General features: G+C 37.7%; 1 protein-coding gene across 1 annotated transcript in view; it reads right to left on the bottom strand.

The window, feature by feature from the left end:
* Positions 1–22,991, bottom strand: part of ZSWIM5 (zinc finger SWIM-type containing 5) — a 214,732-nt gene that overhangs the window by 164,426 nt on the left and 27,315 nt on the right. The gene's annotated exons all lie outside the window — the stretch shown is intronic.

Here is a 22,991-nt window from a genome sequence, read left to right as displayed (position 1 = left end):
AATATGTCAGTCACATCAGTAAGTGGAAATGAGCTTAACATATATGAAAAGCCCACACGAAATATCATTCTCAGTGGGGAAAAACTGGTAGCTTTTTCCCTAAGGTCAGGAACATGGCAGGGATGTCCACTATAACCACTGCTGTTCAACATAGTATTAGAAGTCCTAACCTCAGCAATCAGACAACAAAAAGAAATAAAAGTCATCCAAATTGGCAATGAAGAAGGCAAACTCACTTTTTGCAGATGACATGATACTCTATGTGTATAGACTCTACCCCAAAATTGCTAGAACTCAAACAGGAATTTAGCAAAGTGGCAGGATATGAAATCAAAGCACAGAAATAAGTTGCATTTCTATACACTAACAATGAGACAGAAGAAAGAGAAATTAAGGAGTCAATCCCATTTACAATTGCACTCAAAACCATAAAATACCTAGGCATAAACCTAACCAAAGAGGCAAAGGATCTGTACTCATAAAACTATAGAACACTCAGGAAAGGAACTGAGGAAGACACAGAGAAATGGAAAAACGTTCCATGCTCATGGATTAGAATAATAAATATTGTTAAAATGTCTATGCTACCCAAAGCAATCCCTATGAAAATACCATCAACTTTTTTCACAGAGCTGGAACAAATAATCCTAAAATTTGTATGGAACCAGAAAAGACCCCGGATAGCCAAAGGAATGTTGAAAAGGAAAACTAAAACTGGTAGCATCACAATCCTAGACTTCAAACTCCATTACAAAGCTGTAATAATCAAGACACATAGATAAATGGAACAGAATAGAAAGCCCAGAAATGGACCCTCAACTCTATGGTCAACTAATCTTCAACAAAGCAGGAAAGAATGTCCAATAGAAAAAAAAGAAAAAGACAATCTCTTCAACAAATTGTGTTGGGAAAACTGGACAGCCACATGCAGAAGAATGAAACTGGACCATTTCCTTATACCAAACACAAAAATAGACTCAAAATGGATGAAAGACCTAAATGTGAGACAGGAATCCATCAAAATCCCAGGGGAGATTACAGGCAGCAACCTCTGTGACCTCGGCTGCAGCAACTTCTTGCTAGACACGTCTCCAAAGGCAAGGGAAACAAAATCAAAAATGAACTACTGGGACTTCATCAAGATAAAAAGCTTTTGCACAACAAAAGAAACAGTCGACAAAACCAAAAGACAACCAACAGAATGGGAGAAGATATTTGCAAATGACATATCAGATAAAGGGCTAGTATCCAAAATCTATAAAGAACTCATCAAACTCAACACCCAAAGAAGAAATAATCCAATCAAGAAATGGGAAGAAGACATAAACAAACATTTTTCCAAAGAAGACCTACAAATGGCCAACAGACACATGAAAAAATGCTCCACATCACTCGGCATCAGGGAAATACAAATCAAAAATATGATGAGATACCACCTCACACTGGTCAGAATAGCTACAATTAACCATTCAGGAAACAACAGATGTTGGTGAGGATACGGAGAAAGGGGAACTCTACTACACTGTTGGTGGGAATGTAAGCTGGTGCAGCCACTCTGGAAAACAGTATGGAGTTTCCTCAAAAGGTTGAAAATAGAGCTACCCTACGACCCAGAAATTGCAGTATTGGGTATTTACCCCAAAGATACAAATGTAGTGATCCGAAGGGGCACCTGCACCCTAATGTTTATAGCAGCAATGTCTACAATAGTCAAACTATGGAAAGAGCCCAGATGTCCATCGACAGATGAATGGATAAAGAAGATGTGGTAGGGGCGCCTGGGTGGCTCAGTCATTAAGCGTCTGCCTTCGGCTCAGGTCATGATCCCAGAGTCCTGGGATTGAGCCCCGCATCGGGTTCCCTGCTCCGCGGGAAGCCTGCTTCTCTCTCTCCCACTCTTCCTGCTTGTGTTCCCTCTCTAGCTCTGCCTCTCTCTGTCAAATAAATAAAATCTTTAAAAAAAAAAAAGATGTGAGACACACACACACACACACACACACACACACACACAATGGACTACTACTCAGCCATCAAAAAAATGAAATCTTGCCATTTGCAACAATGTGGATGGAACTAGAGGGTATTATGCTAGTGAAATAAGCCAATCAGAGAAAGACAATTATATGATCTCGCTGATATGTGGAATTTAAGAAACAAAACAGAGGATTACAGGGGAAGAGAGGAAAAAATAAAACAAGACAAAATCAGAGAGGGAGACAAACCAAATAGGAAATAAATTGAGGGTTGCTAGAGAGGAAGGTGGGGGAATGGGGCAATGGGTAATGGACATTAAGGAGGTACATGATGTAATGAGCACTGGGTATTATATAAGACTGATGAATCACTGACCTCTACCTCTGAAACCAATAATACGTTATATGTTAATTGAATTTAAATAAAAATTTTTATTTATTTTTTTAAGATTTTATTTATTTATTCATGAGAGATAGAGAGAGAGAGAGGCAGAGCAGGGAGCCCAATGCGGGACTTGATCCCAGGACCCCAGGATCATGACCTGAGCCGAAGGCAGACGCTTAACCATCTGAGCCACCTAGGTGCCCAAATAAAAAAATTTTTAAAAAGGAAATGGAAATTTTAATATTTTAAAAAAGGAAACCTGCTTCTCCCTCTCCCTCTGCCTGCTGCTCTGCCTACTTGTGTTCTCTGTGTCAAATAAATAAAATCTTAAAAAAAAAAGGAAATGGGCTTAATTCGCTTATTGAAAGAGATTTTCAATTGGCTCATAAGAAAATCTAAATCTATGTTGCATATAAGATATACACCTAAAACAGATATTTAGAAATACTTTTTTAAAAAAAAGGAATAAGCAAAGAAATAGTAAGGAAATGGAAACAATAAGAAAGCAATCCTATTATCAAAGTAGAATTAGGCCAAAATTATTAAATAAAACAAAGTAAGATAGTTTATAACGTTAAAAGCCAAAATTAAAAATGAAGACAAAAACTACCCATATAAAGAAGAAACACCAGAGGAAAAAATAAGAAATTGATAGAAACCACTAGTAGTAGAATGCTTTAACATACCACTCTTAATAAAAGGTGAAGCAGACCGACAATAAGAATGCATATAGAGGGGTGCCAGGGTGGCTCAGTCAGTTAAGAGTCTCCTTCAGCTCAGGTCATGATCCCAGGGTCCTGGGATCAAGCCCTGCGTCAGGCTCCCCGCTCACTGGAGAGCCTGCTTCTCCCTCTCCCTCTGCTGCTCCCCCTGCTTGTACTCTCTCTCTCTCTGTCAAATAAATAAAATCTTTTAAAAAAAGAAAAAAAACCCATAAAACATTCTGTAAAGATCAAAAATGCTCGTTCAAAGATGTACCTCACTCTTGCAGTGCCTGGGTGGCTCAGTCGTTAAGCGTCTGCTTTCGGCTCAGGTCATGATCCCGGGGTCCTGGGATCGAGTCCCGCATTGGGATCCCTGCTCAGCAGGAAGCCTGCTTCTCCCTTTCCCACTCCCCCTGCTTGTGTTCCCTCTCTCACTGTGTCTCTCTCTGTCAAATAAATAAATAAAATCTTTAAAAAATAAAAAAAAAAACAAAGATGTACCTCACTCTTAGTTAGGATGTTTCAACATCATCAAAATTTTAGTATGCCCTAAGTTAACATAATGAACACCAACAAACTTTTTTTTCTGGAGCTAGACAAGTTGTATTAATTCATATGGAAAAAAAGACACAAAACAATAGGTAAGAAAGCACTGAAAAGGGAAAGCTCTAAGTAGGTATTACTACCAGATATAAGATATGCAAAGCCTTTAAAAGTAAAACAGCATAACAGTACTGGCACACGAGTACACAGAAAGACCAATGAAATAAAACAGCAAGTCCAGAAACTGACTCAGTTTGGAAATACATGATAAAAGTGGCATTTCAAATCACAAGGGCAAGGATGGACTTTTAAATAAATGATTTTGGGACAACTGGGGAAAAAAAGATAAAATTAGGTCTACTTTTCATACCATATGGCTCAGAGATTTAAATGTAGAAGAATGAAACTATACAAGTACCAGAAGAAAACATGGGTAGGTTTCTCTATAACCCGGACATGGGGGGAAGCTTTTAACTATAATCAAAATCCAGATGAACAAAAGAAAAGACTGTTACACTTGATTACATAAAAATGAAGAAGCAATTGTATGGTCCCAAACATCATAAAGTCAAAAGACAAATGACAACTTGCTAAAGGACTTCTAAAAGTCAAGAAGGAAGACAACAAAATCTGGATGTCCTTTTAAAAATTGAGAGAAAAAAACAAAAACCCTTCCACAATTTGAAGCAAAAATCCCTCACAAGCCCTTTGAAATACTGAGGAAAAAATGGAGAAAAGACATCAACAGAAAATTTAAAGGAAGATATAAAAATGCATTCAATTTTTAAATGATCCTTAAATATATGAAAAGATGTTCAAATTCACTCATAATTTAAAAAATGCAAATTAAAAATATACTGACTACAACTTCCCACCCATTAAATGGGCAAAAATTTAAAAGTATGACAACTCATTCTCTTGGTGAGTCCGTGTGGAAATTGGCACTCATAAACTGCTGCTGAGAATGGAAAATGGTATAACCCTTTTGAAGGGGGATTTGGCAATAACTACAAAGCTACATATGCAGTTTTATCCTTTGACCCAGCAATCCCGCTAATAAGAATTTATTATGCAATAATACCTACATAATCGTGTGCAAGGTTATTTATTGCAGCAAAATAATACCCAAACATAGGAAACTGACTGAATAAACCCCAGTACTATAATGCATACATACCTTAAGGTACTGTGCAGTTGTTTAAAAATAAAACTCTATTAACTGATATGGAGTGATTTCCAGCATATATTGTTAAGTGGGGGGAAAAAAGTGAATTTCCAAAGAGTATATAAACTACGCTATTTTTTACTTGTGACAACATGAATGGACCCAGAGGGTATTACGCTAAGTGAAATAAGTCAGGCAAAGAAAGACAAACACCATATGATTTCACTTACATGTGGAAGCTAAAAAACAAAATAAATAAATAAACAAATGGAAGTGGACTCATAAACACAGAGAACAATGGTGGCTGCCAGACAGGAGGAGTGTGGGGAGGCTGGGTGAAATAGGTGAAGGGGATTAAGAGGTACAAACTTCCAGTTATAAAATAAATAAGTCACAGAGATGAAAAGTACAGCATAAGGAATATAGTCAATATTATCGTAATTACATTGCATGGTGACAGATGGTGACTATACTTATGGTGAGCACTAAATAATGTACAGAACTGTCCAAACAATATGCTATACATCTGAAACTAACATTGTATGTCCACTATATTTCAATAATAAAAATTTTTTAATAAAAATAGAGCATGCTTTTTTGTGTGATAAAGAATTGGGAAATAAAAATACATAAATGTATCTGCTTATTTTTGCAAAAAGAAATAGAGGAAGAATAAACCAGAAACCAGTGAAATTAATTAACTACAATGGTAGAAGGATACAGTGAAGAGTAATACCCCTTGAGCATATTTGCCTAGTTTTGACTACACAAACATGTTCATAATGTTCTACAAGCTCAAAAAATAAAATTAAATCAACAAAGATTGGGGGGAGAAACTATAAAACTGAATGCAAACAAGAACAAATGACCCCAACAGTATTTCAAAGGGATAACATAACCATATCTTAGAAAGTTCCCTCAATCCACTTCCTAGTCAGTCTCAATCCCCTACCTGTTTCAGTGACAACCACTATTCTATTTTTTTTTTTTTGGCCATAGGTTAGCCTTGCCCATTCTAGAATTTCATATGAATGGAATCATATTGTATATATTCTTGTGAGTAAAGTTTCTTTTACTAAGCATAATGTTTTTTGAGATTCATCCATCTTGCTGTATAGACCAGACAAGACACTGCAAATATCAGGTTGAATGGTACTACTGAAAATTCAGGTTCACCAATTTTACATGGGCCCACAACATTATCAGGCATTCATATTATGTTTTCTTCATCAGCTTGCTCTCCTATTCTCAACATCAAACCTCTTTCTCTTTCTTCCAAACACCGCTTGTTATCTACACTTGGATGTCTCATGAACATTTCAAATTCAACACGTTAAAGACTGAACTCAACATCTTTCTCACCTAACACTGCACTCCATCAGCCAAATACATTCCTTCCCCTTCTCCAGCCCCTTTATCTTGGCACCAAGGCCAAGATGGTACCACCGTAAGGCCAGAAAACTGGCATTCTTGTCTCCAACTGTTGCCTTCCCATCAATCCTCCCAATATCTAATCAAAGTCATGTTGATTACTTTGTATATATGTCTAGGATCCAACCACCTTTTTTATGGGTTCCACTAACCCAGATCAACATTATTTTCTAACAGCTATAGTTTTTCAAAACCCACTCTCTCTGCCTCCACTTTTACCCTAATTCTAATTCTTTCTCCAAACGGCAGTTAGTTTTCTAATTGGCTTAAGACTCCTACAACACCTTCTCTGATCTGACCCTAGCCAAACTTTACTAAATCTCTGTCAGTCCTGAATGTGTCACTCTCTCACCTCTAGGACTTGGCATACGTTATTCTCTCTACTTGAGACACTTTCCTCACACCTCTTAATCTGGTTATTGCTCAAACTTCAGATCTCAATTAAACCTTACTCTAGGCTCTATCTAATTTTCTAGAAGTCAGCCTGCTGTTAATTGTTTCTTACCTATATTGTTCCCTGTCCTCAAGGAATTTACAATCTCATGTAAACAAACAATTTAGAGTGGTACTTAAAATATATAAGAAGCAGTACGGGGGGAAAAATGAGTCATCTTTTCCTACCTGGGAGAGTCACAGAGAAGGTGATATCTGAATACAGTTTTTTTTTTTTAAGATTTTATTTATTTGAGAGAGAGAACAAGAGCAAGCATGGGGGAGGGGCACACAGAGGGAGAGGGAGAAGCAGGCTCCCTGCTGAGCAGGGAGCCCAACAACATGGGGCTTGATCCCAGGACCCCAGGATCTTGACCTGAGCCGAAGGCAGACAATCAACTGAGCCACCTGGGCACCCCTGAATACAGTTTTAAAGAACAAAGAGAGATTTGGGAGAATAATGAAGATGTTACTTCCCCACTCCCCGAAACACACACACACACACACACACACACACACACACACACACACAGAAGAGGGAAATATGGGAAGATAGTGCCTAAACACATATATGAACATGTACATGTGCAAGGCATGAGCAAGGCTTTAAGGAGGAGAGAGGAGAGAGTGAGGGAGATCAGGGACAAGTAATTATAATGGCATAAAGCTCACGAGTGTGAGAGAAACTCTTTAGTATTTCCCAAAGATGGTCTGCAGACCATCTGCTTCAGAATCAACACACATTTGTTAAAATATGCTGATTTCTAGGTTTTATATCAGATCTAATCAATCAGAATCTCTGGAGTAGGGGGCCCAGTAATATATAATCGTAGCAACAGCCCAAGAGATCTTAGGTACATCAGAGTTTCAGAATTGTATCTGATAGTTATTTTTAAAACAAAGAAACTGGCCTTTGTACTAAGAAAGGTCACTTAAGTAGTTTAACTTTTTATGTAAATATAAAGAAAGCAAGAAAGTTTAGTGATTAGAATGTAGCAAAATATTTTGAGACTCAATAATAGATAACACATGGGATGCCTGTGTGGCTCAATCGGGTAAGTATCTGCCTTTGGCTCAGGGTCCTGGGATGGAGCCCGGCATCAGGCTCCCTGCTCCTCCCTCTCCCTCTGCCAACCCCTCACACACTCATGTTTCTTCTTGCTTGCTCTGCTCTCTCGCTCTCAAATAAATAAATAAATAATCTTAAAAAAAAAAAAGAATAGATACCACACTCTTGGGACGCATGGGTGTCTCACTCAGTTGGTTAAGTGCCTGACTCTTGATTTTAGCTCAGGTCATGATCTCAGGGTCATGAGATGGAGCCTGATGCAACAGGCTCCACGCTGGGAATGGAACCTGGTTAGGATTCTCTCTCTCTGGGGGAGCCTGGGTGGCTCAGTCGGTTAAACATCTGCCTTCGGCTCAGGTCATGATTCCAGGGTCCTGGGATCGAGCCCCACACTGGGCTCCCTGCTCCGTGGAGAGCCTCCTCTTCCCTCTCCCTCTGCCTGTAGCTCCGGCTGCTTATGCTCTCTCTCAAATAAATGAATAAAATCTTTAAAAAAAGAAAAAGGATGCTCTCTCTTTCCCTCCCGCCCCCCAACTGCACACATGTGTGCTATGCTCTCTCTCTCGCAAAGAAAAGAAAGGAAGAGAAGAGAGGAGAAGAGAAGAGAGGAGAGCAGAGGAGAGAAAAGAAGAGAAGAGAAGAATAGATACCACACTCTAGATCCCTCCATTCCTGGTTACCAGGGAGGATTAACTGTCAAACAAACAAGACTCTGGGAGCAACACAATATGATGCATTTTGCATTTTGGTAGTAGAAAAAAACCTGCTTTATTCTTGGGAGATTCTCATAAAGAGACATTGATTGTGGGCTCTACAATGAGAGGATAACTGAACTTAGCTGAGTACAACTTCTCTGTGACAACAGGGCCTTAGAAAAGAAGAGACTCGGGGCGCCTGGGTGGCTCAGATGGGTAAGCGTCTGCCTTCGGCTCAGGTCATGATCCCAGGGTCCTGGGATCGAGCCCCGCATCGGGCTCCCTGCTTGGTGGGGAGTCTGCTTCTCCCTCTCCCTCTACTGTTCCCCCTACTTGTGCTCTCTCACTCTCTCTGTCAAATAAATAAATAAAATCTTAAAAAAAAAAGAAAAAAGAAAAGAAGAGACTCTATTGTATGCCTAAATAGACTAGGAACTAAAAATGTACAAAGAGGAACACCCTGGGTCAACTGGATCACCGAGAGAGTAAACTTGTCCATGGAATCATTCTCATTTGAAAGGACTTTACCAGCCTTCACCAAAAGCTGTGCCAGTGAAATTTTGCTGTGTGGGGACGAGCAGCACCAGACTATGGAGGTATCTGACATCTGTACCATCTGTCAACAACAGTAACAGCCAACTGAGAGTCACCAAGATTCCTCCCTGTTTAGAAGTGGAAATCAGATACACCTTCTGTTTGGAATGAAAAAACACTTTGATGCTTTCAGACAACACAGGGGAAAGCGAAATGTATTTCTGACATTATGGGAAAGGGTGATATTGATCTTTCTGTTAAATACAGTATATAGGGACTTGGGTTGGTCATAATTTAAATTAGGGAAATAAGAGATGGACTGCATTTTCACTTTGAGTTTCGTAAAGCATATCATACAAGCTGCATAATGTAAAACATTTAGTACAAAGTCTGGATCACTGCAATGAATCAATAAATGGTAGACACTGTGGTTTTTAGAGGGAGAGAGTGGTTACAAGGTTTATAGTCTGAATATTGGAGAGAATGATCACAAACAAGGAAATTAGGAAAAAGATCTGAGTTTGTGGAAAATATCTGCTTTACACATGCTAAGTTTGAGGCAGAAGAAAGGCATTCAAATGGAAATGTTCATTTGCTTAAAAATGCACTCCCTACTACTTCTGCTAGTTGAAATCTTACCTTCCCCTACCCTGTTTCACCTTCCAGCTTCCTTTCTGCCTCCACACCCTTTGCAATTATTCTCACCTTCTTCAATCCTTTAGCAATTTACATTTCTATTACTTTATTACATCCTGTTTTAATTATTTTTAAATAATTATTTTTCCCATATGTGTCTTGTCAACTAGATTGTGAGTTTCTTAAGAGCAGGGAGAGATTAAAGCCAAGCAGATTTTTTGTCCCACAGGATTTTGCCCGTGGTTGGTACTTTATAAATCTATCAGCAGCAATCAAGGGAAACACCCAGAGCTCTATGTGCTCCACCTAAAATCAATTTAACTTCCACACCACCATTTGCAAGAGAAACAGAAGGAACCCAGGATTCTGTGTGATCCTAGCAAGATTCCCCATCCTCCCCTTGCTCAACCCACTCATATAGCTTCATTAATTGCCTTGAAACTTTCAGGACTAATTTCATAATATCCTTTATGCCCCACCACTTCAAGGAGTCTAGAGCTCATAGGTTATGCCTCAATGCCCAGACTCTAAATCCCCGTATGTCTCTATGGGCAACAAGACAAATTCACCATATGCCTCAGCACTACTTATTCACTTTCCCTTCCTCACTTCATTTTTCTTCATAGCATTTACCACCATCTATTTAATTATGTCTCAGCTCTTAAATATAAATTCCATGAGTGCAGAGATATTTTGTTGTTTTGTTCACTACTGTAACTTCAGAACTGAAAACGGTACCTGGTTCATGGCAGAGCTCAATGGATATCTACAAAATAAATGGATACATATTTTATTTGTTAATATGTGCCTATAATATATCCCTAGCATATATTCCTGAACAAGAAAGGCATGGTCCCTATCCTCATGAAGCCTACAGTCTATGGGAAAAGATGACATTAAACAAGTATTATATAATTTTACATAATTATGAGAAATGCTTTGAAGGAAATATAATAGGGAGACCTAATCTAGAGAAATGGGAAGAGGATTCCAAGTTAGATTCTGAGGAATTATATTTAAGCCAAGACTGAAGAATAGGTAGGAATTAAGTGAGCAAAGAAGAGCAAAAGAAGATTTGAGACAAAAAGAATGTGCCAAGACCCTAAAAAGGAACATACAGTTGTTTGTTTAGCAGCTTTATTGAGAAAATACTGGCATGCAATAAACTGTACCCATTTAAAGTGTTCAACTGGTTATGGTTTGGCATATATTAAGTTTGACATAAGTTTTGACATATATACATGAAACCATCATCACAATCAAGATAATGAACATATCCATTTCCACCTTGGCACATAATCTGTATTTACTCAACTAATATTTACTGGTATCACCATGTCAGGCCCTAACTATACACTGGTGCATGATCCCTGCTCTTTGGTACTTAAAGTTCAATGGGTGTCTAGTTCAAGGAAGCAAAAGAAAGCCAGTGTGATAATGTCTGGATAGGTAGGCAGAGGCCATATCTTGCAGGGCCTTGCAAACCATATTTTGATCTTTATACAAAGAACAATGGGAAACAAGCAGGCAGGGACTCAAGCCATTCCGGACTTGAACAGGAAGCCATTAGAAAGTTGTACGTAGGGCAGTGACATGATCACATTTGTCTTTTCAGAAATATCACACTGATAGAAAGGTGAAGAACAGATAATGGAAAATCAAGCTTCTGAGGGAACCAGTTAGTCAAGTGCAACAATCCTGGCAAGAGATGATGGTAATTTGGCTAAAGGTAGTGGTAACAGAAGATAAGATTTAGAATGATTCAAGAAATATTTAGCAAGGGGCACCTGGGTGGCTCAGCTGGTTAAGCGTCTGCCTTCAGCTCAGGTCATGATCCCAGGGTCCTGGGATTGAGTCCCACATCGGGCTCCCTGCTTAGCAGGGAGTCTGGTTCTCCTTCTACCCCTCCCCCCGCTCTGGTTCTCTCTCTTTCTCTCTTCCTCCCTGTCTCTCACAAAAATAAATTTTAAAAAATTTCCTGCTTCTCCCTCTGCCTACTGTTCCCCCTGCTTGTGCTCTCTCTCTCGCTCTCATGCTCTCTAATAAATTAATAAAATCTTAAAAAACAAAACAAAAAAACAGGAGCAAACTACTGATACATGCAGCAACATGAATACATCTTAAAAATATGTTTCCAGTTTGGAGTTATTATGACTAAAGTTGCTATAAACATTCTTGTACAAGGTTTTTTTGATATCGTTGAAATGTGCTTTCATAAGCAAATACTTGAGTAGAATTTCTGGATCATAGCATAGATGAATGTATAGACCTTTTCCCAAAACAGTTATAACATTTTATACTCCCAACAACAATGTATAAGACTTCTGATTGCTCCACATCCTTGCCAATATTTGGCTTTTTAATTTTAGCCATGCTGGCTAGAATTCAGTAATATCACACTGTGGTTTTAGTTTACATTTCACTGATGATTAACGATGTTGAGTGTTTTTTAATGTGGTTATTAGTCATCTGGCGTTTTTTTAAATATTTATTTATTTTATTTGAGAGAGAGAGCTCTCGAGCAAGGGTGGGGGCAGAAGGAGAGGGAGAGAATCTCAAGCAAACTCAGCACTGAACATGGAGCCCAACTTGGGGCTTGATCTCACAAGGCTGAGATCATGACCTGAGCCGAAACCAAGAGTCGGACACAACTGATTGTTGTGCCCCTGTTTATTGGCCATTTGTATATAAACTTTTGTGATGTGTTTATTTACATCTTTTGCCCATAGTATATTGGGCTGCTTGTGTTGTTACTATAGAGTTGCAAAAGTTCTTTATATATCTTAAATACCAATCTTTTGTCAAATATGTTTGGCAAATATTATCTCCCAAGTGACAAGTATTTATTGACTGAACTGCTTACAGTTTTAAAGTAATGTGACAGAACTTTGAAAACCCTTTGAAATCAAATATGCTTGGGTTTAAATCCTGGATCTACTTAAGACTAGCTGTGGGAATTTGAATGAGGTATTTAATGGGGGGGGGCATTTTTTCCCATCTGTCAAATAGAGATAATACCTTTATAGGGTTGTTGTAGTAATTTAGACAATGGACTTCAATGTATCTGGCATATAAAAGGTTTTCAACAAATGTTTGTCCTTTTCTGATTTTAGTTCTATGATAATATGGCAGTTGCTGCCTTAAAGAGCTGAGCTGAAATTTTCACACTGTAAAACTCTATAAAAATTTGAATTTTCACAATGGTAAAAATCATTGCAATAGTGAAGGCCGTAAGGGCTCCTGGGAAAAAAGTAATGTATCTTTCTTTTATTCTAGTTCAGTAACATATTCAAAATAAGCCTGAATCTAAAAGTAGTCGAATCAAATGAAATTCATCTGGAGATGAAACTGAAAAGAAAAAGGTGAAAAATTCAAATTCTGTTGTCTAACAGTCATCTGCCATAGCACATGAAATATTTAAATGACATGGCATTGCAAATATAATTGTACTGACTCCTATCTATACCAGTTAGTTGTATCTCATCTCTTATGAAAATTCACATAAAAATAGGTTTAACCCAGGGGCACCTGGGTGGCTCAGTCCGTTAAGTGCTGGACTCCTGGTTTTGGCTCAGGTTATGATCTTGGGTTGTGGGATCAAGCCACACATCAGGCTCATGCTCACCATGGAGTCTACTGGAGATTATCTCCCTCTCTCTTTCCCACCCCCTCCGCTCCTCTCCACCCTCTCCCACCATGTGTGTACTTTCTTTCCCCCCTCTCTCAAATAAATAAATAAAATCCTTAAAAAAAAATAGGTTCAACCCAAAACATTTTTAGGGAATAATTTCAACATGTCAATATTCTGAGTTATACTAGTAACTTACTATATATAAATTAGTGTAAGTTACAGTAATTACTAAAAATAAGAGTTATTATACAGTGCAGAACTTGCTTGTTTGCTGTTCCTATATTTGTTATAAAAATTTCAGGTTGTGGATCCAAGTTCTGTCCCCATAATTTAATAGTCAAGTAAGTTAACTCTTCAAATCTCATAAAAAAGATGAGAAAAGCTTATAAAGCCCTTAAGCATAGAACACTTTTACATATAGTAACTCATCAGTAAATATTAGTTATTACTGTTGTTGTTAAAGTTGTTAATCAAGCTTTTCTTAAGTTTCTGTGACTAGTCCAGGCTTCACATTTTCCAACTTGGAGAGGTACTGAGAAATGATTATGATTCATTTCTCAAACTGACTGGAAACACTGACAGATTTTATATTTTGCATTCTTCAGATCTCAGCTTAAATTATGTCACTTTCTTGGAGAGATCTAACTCCAAAGCAGGCCCCTTATTTAAATTTTCACTTCTAATATGGTAAATATTGATAGGTATGACCCACATGAGCAAATGTTCTTTGGAAGTCCTCAGTAATTTTTAACAATGTAAAGGGGTCCTGAGACCAAAATGTTTGAGACTGATACAATGAACTGTTTGGAAGATGTGTATTCTCCTTATTCAAAGTATATTATGGCCTGTCAAACTTCTAAGTAATTTATTTTTCCTTTTTAGCTAGATTTAATTTGAGTAGTAACTGGGAACTGTACATATTTCCTTTTCCCTATTGTGATTATACTTGCAGTAAGGTTACAAAACTAATTACAACTTCAGGGTTTGGGTTTTTTATGTTTTTGGAGTTTTTTTACTATGAACTAGAATTGCACAACTCAATGCTGTATGTGCTAGTCATCTTGTGCCTATAGGAACCTGTAAGTGACAATTAAATTTTTATGGTAATATGGTTACTAATAAACTTAGCTTGCTTGCAGGACATAAATCTTTCTCAACAGTAAATCCACAGTAGTCCATGAAAGGGAAAATACTGGAAAGCACTACACTGAAATTTATCTTCAATTCATCTCCCACTCCCTCTTCTAGCCTTAATGCCACTGCCTTAGGTTAACCATTCCTTTTCTCTCACGTTTTCTGTTATAATAGCCATTCTATGTTCATTCATTATTCTCACCAATCCAATCTCCCTCCAGACTGAGATGACAATGATCTATCTCAAAATCAAATCTGGCATTGTCAATTACCCTTGTTATTAAAAAGCCAGTATGTTTCCCAGCTATCTACAGCAGAAGCCATAAATTGAATGAAGATGTTGGGTTTTTCTCCCCATACACAGGTGTTTTGAACACAAGAAGATTTCACATTAAAAATATGGATGTCTGAAAATTGAACCAGGAAGAAATAGAAAACCTGAACAGACCTATAACCACTAAGGAAATTGAAGCAGTCATCAAAAATCTTCCAAGAAACAAAAGCCCAGGGCCAGATGGCTTCCCAGGGGAATTCTATCAGACATTTAAAGAAGAATTAATACCTATTCTCCTGAAACTGTTCCAAAAAATAGAAATGGAAGGAAAACTTCCGAACTCATTTTATGAGGCCAGCATTACCTTGATCCCAAAACCAGACAAAGACCCCATCAAAAAGGAGAATTACAGACCAATATCCTTGATGAACATGGATGCAAAAATTCTCACCAAAATACTAGCCAATAGGATCCAACAGTACATTAAAAGGATTATTCAACGTGACCAAGTGGGATTTATCCCTGGGCTGCAAGGCTAGTTCAACATTCGCAAATCAATCAACGTGATACAATACATTAACAAAAGAAAGAACAAGAATCATATGATCCTCTCAATAGATGCAGAAAAAGCATTTGACAAAGTACAGCATCCTTTCTTGATCAAAACTCTTCAGAGTATAGGGATAGAGGGTACATACCTCAATATCATAAAAACCATCTACGAAAAACCTACAGCAAATACCATTCTCAATGGGGAAAAGCTGAGAGCTTTTCCCCTAAGGTCAGGAACGCGGCAGGGATGTCCACTCTCACCACTGCGATTCAACATAGTATTAGAAGTCCTAGCCACAGCAATCAGACAACAAAAAGAAATCAAAGGCATCCAAATCGGCAAAGAGGAAGTCAAACTCTCACTCTTTGCAGATGATATGATACTGTATGTGGAAAACCCAAAAGACTCCACCCCAAAACTGCTAGAACTCATACAGGAATTCAGTCATACTTGAAGTCAGGCTATAAAATCAATTGCACAGAAATCAGTGGCATTCCTATACACCAACAAGACAGAAGAGAGACAAATCAAGGAGTCGATCCCATTCACAATTGCACCCAAAACCATAAGATACCTAGGAATAAATTAAACCAAAGAGGCAAAGGATCTGTACTCAGAAAACTATAAAATACTCAGGAAAGAAATTGAAGAAGACACAAAGAAATGGAAAAACGTTCCATGCTCATGGATTGGGAGAACCAACATTGTGAAGATGTCAATGCTACCTAGAGCAATCTACACATTCAATGCAATCCCCACCAAAATACCATCCACTTTTTTCAAAGAAATGGAACAAATAATCCTAAAATTTGTATGGAACCAGAAGAGACCCCGAATAGCCCGAGGAATATCGAAAAAGAAAAGCAAAGCTGGCGGCATCACAATTCCGGACTTCCAGCTCTATTACAAAGCTGTCATCATCAAGACAGTATGGTACTGGCACAAAAACAGACACATAGATCAATGGAACAGAATCGAGAGCCCAGAAATGGACCCTCAACTCTATGGTCAACTTATCTTTGACAAAGCAGGAAAGAATGTCCAATGGAAAAAAGACAGTCTCTTCAACAAATGGTGTTGGGAAAATTGGACAGCCACATGCAGAAGAACGAAACTGGACCATTTCCTTACACCACACACAAAAATAGACTCCAAATGGCTGAAAGACCTAAACGTGAGACAGGAGTCCATCCAAATCCTAAAGGAGAACACAGGTAGCAACCTCTTCGACCTCAGCCGCAGCAACTTCTTCCTAGAAACATCACCAAAGGCACAGGAAGCCAGGGCAAAAATGAACTATTGCGATTTCATCAAGATAAAAAGCTTTTGCACAGCAAAAGAAACAGTCCACAAAACCAAAAGACAACCGACAGAATGGGAGAAAATATTTGCAAATGACATATCAGATAAAGGGCTAGTATCCAAAATCTATAAAGAACTTATCAAACTCAACACCCAAAGAACAAATAATCCAATCAAGAAATGGGCAGAAGACATGAACAGACATTTTTCCAAAGAAGACATCCAAATGGCCAACAGGCACATGAAAAAGTGCTCAACATCGCTCGGCATCAGGGAAATCCAAATCAAAACCTCAATGAGATACCACCTCACACCAGTCAGAATGGCTAAAATTAACAAGTCAGGGAATGACAGATGTTGGCGGGGATGTGGAGAAAGGGGAACCCTCCTACACTGTTGGTGGGAATGCAAGCTGGTGCAACCACTCTGGAAAACAGTATGGAGGTTCCTCAAACAGTTGAAATTAGAGCTACCACTTGATCCAGCAATTGCACTACTGGGTATTTACCCCAAAGATACAAATGTAGGGACCCGAAGGGGTACGTGCACCCCAATGTTTATTGCAGCAATGTCCACAATAGCCAGACTGTGGAAAGAGCCAAGATGTCCAGCGACAGATGAATGGATAAAGAAGATGTGGTATATATACACAATGGAATATTATGCAGCCATCAAAAGGAATGAGATCTTGCCATTTGCAACGATGTGGATGGAACCGGAGGGTGTTATGCTTAGTGAAATAAGTCAATCAGAGAAAGACATGTATCATATGACCTCACTGATATGAGGAATTCTTAATCTCAGGAACAAACTGAGTGTTACTGGAGTGGTTGGGGGTGGGAGGGATGGGGTGGCTGGGTGATAGACATTGGGGAGGGTATGTGCTATGGTGAGCACTGTGAATTGTGCAAGACTGTTGAATCACAGATCTGTACTTCTGAAACAAATAACGCAACATATTTTAAGAAAAAAGAAAAAGAAGAAGATAGCAGGAGAGGAAAAATGAAGGAGAGTAAGTCAGAGGGGAAGAGGAACCATGTGAGATGATGGACTCTGAAAAACAAACTGAGGGTTCTAGAGGGGAGGAGGATGGGGGGATGGGCTGGCCTGGTGGTGGGTATTGGGGAGGGCACGTTCTGCATGGAGCACTGGGTGTTATGAACAAACAATGAATCATGGAACACTACATCAAGGACAGATGATGTAATATATGGTGATTAACATAACAATAAAAATTAAAAAAAATATGGATGTCTGGTTTCACTTTTAAAAATTAGAATATTTAGCAACACTGGGCCCAAATCTCCACCTGGCAAAACTCAGCTGGAGCAGAAGAGAGGATACCTAGGTAGGATAGAGCATATATGACTTGAGATTTCCAGTTTACCACAGTCCTTACCCAGTCCAATTCACTCATTTACCTTACCTGCTTGGTTCCCCATAAACAACTGAATTTGTGCAACCTGCTTTACAGGAGAAAGCCCAAACTCCTTAGAAAGATAGACCCTTGATCATCTGAGTACAAGCTAAATTTCCACTCTCAGCTCCCATCTCTCTGTGCTTTGCCTTCACACACAAGCTCATCATTTCTCAAACACACCATGTTCTTTACACACAGTCTTTTACACTTGCAAGCTGTACATCTAGTTCCTTCTGCTTGGAATGTCCTTCTTACATTCATTTCCCCACCCCTACCAGCATCTGAAGAATTCTTCTATGTCTCCTTCAAAATCCAACCATACAAGTAGGCAGGAAAACATATAAATGAGAGCATTTTGCACAGAGCCTAGCATATAGTAACCTTCAATGTCCTAACAACGATTCTAAAAAGCAGGTATTATGACCTCATATTAGAGAAAAGGATGTTGTCGCCTAAAGAAGTTACTTAGTCAAGACCAAGGAGCTAGTAAATGACACAGTTGGAATGTGAGCCCTGATCTTATCACCAAGCTATATTGTCTTTTTTTATTTGACCAAAATGACACAGAACTGCCAGGTTCTTCCCTCATATGTTTTGTGCAACTTTTCTCATTAGGTACCTCCAACACTTCCCTACTATCAACAAATCCAAATCATTCTGTCTTTATATCCCTAATTGCCTATATCACAGTTCAGCCCACATTACAAGCTTAATATATAATCTCAAGTAATTCAACTCATATTGCTGAATGAATGAATAAATGAGAAAAGTTCTACTGTACTGATAATCTGTATTAGATGGTAGGATCTGAATACTTAAAGCATTCCCCACATCACCAATCTTAATGCACAGTATGAAGTGAATTAAAAAACCTTACTAAAACCTGTAATAACACATATAAGCACTAGCAATTTTTAATCTTTCAAAAAGATAACATTATTCCTCTAAAATGTTGAAATACTAAAACTCAGCAATATGTATGTGTATGTAAACTATTTTATTTCATTTTAAACAAATGATCTAAAACAACTCAAAGGTTGCACATACTATTATGAGCCTATTTAGATAAAATTATATGCATATGTCTCTGTGCCTGTATACTGAGAAAGCTGTCTGGAAAGATGTTCAGATGACTTTTACCTTTTTCCTCTGAACTTTTATATATTGTTGTAATTAGGTAGTATGTAAGTTTTAAAATAAAGCCAAGCTGTTTAAGCTATTTTAAAAAATAATTATTTTTGAATCCTCAATAGTAATGGGATTAATCACAATCCCTCCCACCTCATTCAGAAACACAGTGAATCACATTTGGGAAGTAAATATTGAAGTCCTAAAGATAGGCAGCTACATAAATTAGGAGACAGTTTTAATTTTTTTTACTTAAAAATAGCCTTTTTATTATTTTAGATTTTTAATATTTGTATTTAAATGCATGCATCTGATCTGAACAATAAAAAAACCAACTGGCAGTTTCACTTCACATATTTGTTCATTTGTCTTCATTTGTAGGGTCTCTTAACAGGTATCTGTAACATTTCTATCTGGAACATGGAGGCATTTCTCATTCCCACGGGTCATAATTCACAGGGTTAATTAACAGCTATGTAGAGACAACTCTCAAATACAAATCTCAAGTCTAGACCCCTACTCTGAGTTATTAGACTTGTGCATTTATTTGGAAGACAGTTTTAATTTTAGAAATGTATATTATATACTCAAAGGCAATGAAAAAACTTATTAAATTAAAAATGATCGGAAAATTACCAATATTTAGCACAGTATTAAATTTACATTATTTCACATGATTATTAAAAAGTATTTAATTTATCTCACAACACAGCAATCTGGGTTTTTTTTAGAAATCACTCATTTGTCATATCTATTCTAGATGTAATTTGGGGGGAAAAAAACACAACAGTGTAGAACTAAGAAATTTCAACACAAGGATTTATTCAATTAACAGTTACATCATTTACTGAAAAATTCTGCCAATGGAACAACTACTCCATGTTGGCTTCCAGAATGGCCCATGTTCCTACATATACATTTTCAGTTCCCTAAAATCAAGCTTTACTTAAAAAATTAATAAAATGCCAAATACCCTCCTCTGTTGCTTTTTCAACAAACTCCAGGATTATACCACAGCAACTAAGACTCAAAAATAATTTTATGTTGAAAAAAATTAGTGTATGGTATTTCTTTGTTCTAAGGGTAGAAAATCAAGTGAATTTGAATTGTCTACAATAGCATTTATCTCACAAAGATTAACTTAAAACAGATACTGTCTCTCAAACCAAAATCCACTGAACAGCTTCACAGCCTATCAGCAGTGTGAAAGCCTCTTGCTGCAGCTCTGCTGACTATTACACTTCTTACAGAAATAGTTTGGTCTATTCTCATAAGATGGAAGAATATTTCATACTATTATATTCCATAACCCCATAAGAATTACAAAAGCACAAAAGTATAATTATAAGGACAAAAAGCATGATCTAAGGGGCTTTGTGAGAATGAACGTTAATCAATACAATATCTAAAAAAATGCTGAGGGAATACTGTATGGAACATTATATCACTGTAGCCAATTTTTGGTAATTATGAGTAATTCAACAAATATACTTTAAAAGAAATTTAACCAACTGGCCAGCAAATTATTTTAGCAACATTATATCACTGTAACCACTTTTTGTTAATTATGAGTAATTCAACAAATCTACTTTAAAAGGTATTTCTTTTTTTCAGATTTTATTTATTTATTTGACAGAGAGAGACACAGCGAGAGAGGGACCGCAAGCAGGGGGAGTAGGAGAGGGAGAAGCGGGCTCCCCACAGAGCAGGGAGCCCGATGTAGGGCTTGACGATCCCAGGACCCTGGGATCATGACCTGAGCTGAAGGCAGATGCTTAACAACTGAGCCACCCAGGCGCCCCACTTTAAAAGGTATTTAACCAACTGGTTAGCAATTATTTTAGCAAAACCTTACACAACTATTGGGATTTCAATTATTTCTATAACCTTTTTATAAAGGTAAAAGATATTTGAGATTTGGGGCGCCTGGGTGGCTCAGTTGGTTAAGCGACTGCCTTTGGTTCAGGTCATGATCCCAGGGTCCTGGGATCGAGTCCCACATCGGGCTCCCTGCTCAGCGGGAAGCCTGCTTCTCCCTCTCCCACTCCCCCTGCTTGTGTTCCCTCTCTCGCTGTCTCTCTCTGTCAATTAAAAAATAAAATCTTTAAAAAAAAAAGATATTTGAGATTTAAATGAGGCTATTCAAGTAACAGTTTACCTTTTCCACTCACATGCCACTTTAAAGAATCATAAACTTCACTATATGAATTTTTCAGCCTAAAAATTCTTCTAAAGTCCTCCCAATCCATAACAACCAAAATTCAGAAGGAAATCGAATTGTATTATAAGAATGCTCATAGGTGTGTACTCAGATGTAACGTTCAAAATAAAAAAAAAGATGATCCATTCAATGTCAGAGCCAAAATGTAACTCAAATGGTTGTGAAGCTGAACCAATTCAGGTTCTACTCACATACTTTTTGTTTTGACCATATTTGTTGAACAAATAAAAATGGTTGTATTTTTCCTCCCCCCAAAATTAATCTGCTCAAAAAAGGAGATAAGGGGCGCCTGGGTGGCTCAGTCGTTAAGCGTCTGCCTTTGGTTCAGGTCATGACCCCAGGGCCTTGTGATAGAGCCCTGCACTGGGCTCCCTGCTCAGCAGGAGGCCTGCTTCTCCCTCTCCCACTCTCCCTCCTTGTGTTCCCTCTCTCACTGTCTCTCTCCCTCTCTCTACCAAATAAATAAAAATTAAAAAAATATTTTTTTAAAAAGGAGATAAAATTCAGTTGTAAAAAAATAGCATACATGATGGTTAAAGGCAAGAGTATATACCTGAAGAACTGAGTGCCAAATTAGCACTCCAAATATACTCTTAGTGGAGTGAGCTAAAAACAAATTATATTCTTAAAAAATGAAATATTTTAGTATTCAGAAAACTGAAAAAAAGTGCTAATGTACAGTTCTGCAGCAAATTCACTACATACGATCTTAGGAAAGTCACTATTCATATCAATACAATACAGAACTGTGTATTTTAACAAGCACCTTCAGGTACATTATCTCCGACAGCTGACCTCTGGGGAAAACTATACTCCCATAAAAGGAGCTACAGAAATTGCTGCACACTTTTTTCTCCCACAATATGACTTTAAAATCTTCCTAGCGCCTCTAGAATCAAGGGTTTAAAGCAGTTAGCAAATGAGCCACATATTTAGATTACAACCACCATGCAAATCATTCTTAAAGTTAATTTTATAAACCACTCCCCGTGTAAAACTTCCGAATATTCTGCCTCTTTTCTTCCTCTGTAAAAACCTACTGCTTTCTAACAAATTCTGTAACATAAGAAAAACCAAAAATATTTAAATTGCTATGGATAAATCATAAAGCCAAATAAAGATAAAGTGAATAAAATCAACAACATATTCCCCATTTATGAAGTCACCTGTTTGGTTTTTCTATCTATACTGCAAAGTGAATTATTTCCTGGTGTTACAATTATAACCATCCAATTTACATGAATACATAAAAGGTCCATGATTATATGAATTTAATATGTTGGGCTCAACAGTAGAGTTAAGGTTCTAGTACAGCACCAGCTAATTTTTAAAAAAGTATGCACATTAAAGATGTGATATAATATAGAAGGCAAGATTGTGTGTTATTAAAGGCAATAAAGATTTGTCACACACTATACAAAATCTGTGCCTGAATTTTGTTAAGGGACAGCAAAGGAAACATAATTTCAGTATATACTATCTTCATTTAACTGATTTTTCCCCCCTTCTCAGTCACTCTTTGGACTTAAACTGCTCATTTTATTTTTCGCTATATATAATTGAATATAGCATAATGACTGAGATCTTAAACCCAGGCACCAGACTGCCTAGGTTCTAACCTCAACTCCACCGCTTAACCAGCTACGGGAACTTACACGAGTTGCTTACATGGGCACTATATCCTCATCTGTGAAATTGGGATAATAACCAGTACACACCTCAGAAGATTGTTTTAAGAGTTAAATTAAGGGGCACCTGGGT

This window comes from Eumetopias jubatus, unplaced genomic scaffold (assembly GCF_037043125.1).
Source record: "Eumetopias jubatus isolate StellerSeaLion01/CBP00866 unplaced genomic scaffold, mEumJub1_p1.0 scaffold_4, whole genome shotgun sequence".
Taxonomy (NCBI): domain Eukaryota; kingdom Metazoa; phylum Chordata; class Mammalia; order Carnivora; family Otariidae; genus Eumetopias; species Eumetopias jubatus.
The sequence above is the reverse complement of the archived record's forward strand: the minus strand, read 5'-3'. Positions and strand labels throughout refer to the sequence as shown.